This window comes from Mastomys coucha, unplaced genomic scaffold (assembly GCF_008632895.1).
Source record: "Mastomys coucha isolate ucsf_1 unplaced genomic scaffold, UCSF_Mcou_1 pScaffold21, whole genome shotgun sequence".
NCBI lineage: Eukaryota > Metazoa > Chordata > Mammalia > Rodentia > Muridae > Mastomys > Mastomys coucha.
Window position 1 is genome coordinate 36,594,829 of NW_022196904.1, and position 2,894 is coordinate 36,597,722.

A 2,894-nucleotide genomic window follows, 5' to 3' on the forward strand; every position below is an offset into this window, starting at 1 on the left:
GGACATTTGAAAACCCCCTTCCAAAAGATTTATTTAAATGAGTGTGGTGGACATATCTTTAATCCCAGCACTGGGGAGGCAGAGGTAGATGGATCGCCCTGAGTTTGAGGCCAGTCTGGCCTACATATGGAGTTCCGGGCTAGCCAGGGCTACATAGTGAGACACTGACCTAAAAGGAAAAGAAAAAGAAAAGAAAAGAAGCCGCCGGGCTGTGGTGGCATATGCCTTTGATCCCAGCACTTGGGAGGCAGAGGCAGGTGGATTTCTGAGTTCTAGGCCAGCCTGGTCTACAGACTGAGTTCCAGGACAACCAGGGCTACACAGAGAAACCCTGTCTCGAAAAACAAAAAAAAAAGAAAGGATTTGTTTTTATTTTATGTAAATGAGTGTTTTGCCTATTATGATTGTGCACCCCATGTGAATGCACTGCCTACAGAAGCCAGAAGGCCATTAGATCCCCTAGACCTGGAGTTGTGAGCTGCCGGGTGTGTTAGGTATCAAACCTAGGTCCTCTGGAAGAACAGCTAGTACTTTTAGCCACTGCCACATCTCTCCAGCTTCTTAATTTGTTTTGTTTTGTGTTTTTGAAACGAGCAGCCTGGTACCGAAATTAAAGGCATACAGTCACCACTCCTGGCTCATGTTCTTATTTTCATGATGTTTATTGGGATGTAATTTCACATAGTATATACTTTACCCACTTAAAGCAAACAATTCAGCAGTTTGTAGTATACTCACAGACTTGTACTGACATCACCACTAACAATCTTAGAGCATGTTCTCTGGGTGTGGTCCCACACCTGCACGCCCCTCAATCCTGGGGAATTGAACCTTCTACTGGCCTCCAAGGGCAGCAGGCAGTGAGCTGCTTCGGAGGTAGAGGCTGAAGAATCCAAAGTTCCAGGTCATCCTCAGATGCATAGAGAAGCAGGCCTGGGCTACATGAGCTACCCTCTCAAAACGATTTTAGGACATGGTTAACACCTTCCCAGAGAAATCTTGTCCCACATTGTTTGCCTTGGCAGTCCTTGGCAGTCTCTAAACTGTATGCATTTGCCTAATCTGCGTATTCCTTCTGAATGTAGTCCTACCATATGTGGGCTTTTGTGACTGGCTTCTCTCCCTCATTGTGTTGAATATAGGTCTGTCCATGTTATGGCGCGATAGCCTGTTTGTGGATGAATAGTCTGTTGTATGAGATATGCCATGCTTTATTTCTCCATCGGTTGATGGACCGTTAGGATTGTTTCTATTGTAAGAAGTGCTGCTGTGAGCATTTGTACACAAGGCTTATATGGATGCCTTCTTTCTTTTTATTTATTTATTTATTTTGGTTTTTTCGAGACAGGGTTTCTCTGTATAGCCCAGGCTGTCCTGGAACTCACTCTGTAGACCAGTCTGGCCTCGGAACTCAGAACTCCACCTGCCTCTGCCTCCCAAGTACTGGGATTAAAGGCGGGCACCACCACTGCCCAGCAAACTTTCTTTTTTTATTTGTTTGTTTGTTTGTTTTGTTTTTTGAGACAGGGTTTCTCTGTATAGCCCTGGCTGTCCTGGAACTCAGTCTGTAGACCAGGCTGGCCTCGAACTCAGAAATTCTCCTGCCTCTGCCTCCCAAGTGCTGGGATTAAAGGCGTGCGCCACCACCTGGCAAACTTTCTTTTTTTAATAGTTTAAGTGACTTGCTGTGGTGTCCAGTGGCTCTGTGAGATGCGGCTGAAGCCCCTGCAGCTCAGCTAGGTTTTGTTCACTTTCTGTACCAAATGGCTTCCCAGTTTCCATAGGCTTCTCTGTCAATGGCACCCACCCACAGGCGTTGCCTGAGCCAGCTCTTCCACCAGAAACTGAAAAGTTACCGTCCACAACCCGCATCCTTCCTCACAGATAGTCTGTGGTTTGGATTTAATCTTGAGCCCCAGGTCTCCTCTGAAAAGCTCCTTGGTATTTCTAGCTTGTAGTATTTGGGAGTGGGGTGGGTGCTAAATCTGCACCCTACTATTAAGCTAAATTTCTAGCCTTGGATCTCTGTTTTGTTGCCTATAAAGTTAAGAAGGCATTGAGAGACTACAAAGCACTTTGAGAGAAAAGCCAGACTAAGTTATAGATGACACCCTATCTTAATATAAAAAAAAAAAAAACAATAACTGGGTGCTGGTAGCACATGCCTTTAATCCTAGCACTTGGGAGGCAGAGGCAGAGGCAGGCAGGCAGATTTCTGAGTTCAAGGCCAGCCTGGTCTATAGAGTGAGTTCCAGGATAGCTAGGGCTATACAGAGAAACCCTGTCTCCAAAAAACAAAACAAAAAAAAAACACCCAAAAAACAAACAAACAATAAATGAAACTACCAAAATCAAGATGTGGCTCACTGGATCCTCCAGTGAGGGGCGAGGAATGTGGCTCAGAGGTAGATGCTCATCCTAGAATCCTCCAATAAGGGGCGGGGAATGTGGCCCAGAGATAGAGCCTCTGTCTAGGATCCTCCAGTGAGGGGCGGAGAGTGTGGCTCAGAGGTAGAGCCTCTGCCTTGCTCGAAGACTCCCTTAGCTCCAATCCCACTACACACATACAAAAGGAGACAAGACGAGCACATGTGTCAATTCAATTGGCCATCTGAGTATCCAGAGCCTCATATGACCTCAGAAATTAAACTGCACATGTATAAGGGAATAAAAATAAAATAAGAGCAAACCCCCAAATATCAGAAATAGGGCTGTGGACTTCTGGAAGGATGTTAGCAGTCTCTGCAGTTCTAGATCTTACATGGTCCTCTGCTCTACAGGTAGCATCCCCTGCGAGCCTCAGCGTCTTGTGTAAAGGAAACCCTTGGGAGACAGGTGGGAAAGTGTGATTGATGTCCTAGCATGTTTTTTAAAGTATTTCTTTTTTTTTTTTT

The 2,894-nt window shown here is 45.5% G+C and overlaps 1 protein-coding gene across 5 annotated transcripts in view; it reads left to right on the top strand.

Annotated features, from left to right (window-relative positions):
* Nucleotides 1-2,894, top strand: part of Nosip (nitric oxide synthase interacting protein) — a 15,724-nt gene that overhangs the window by 3,887 nt on the left and 8,943 nt on the right. The gene's annotated exons all lie outside the window — the stretch shown is intronic.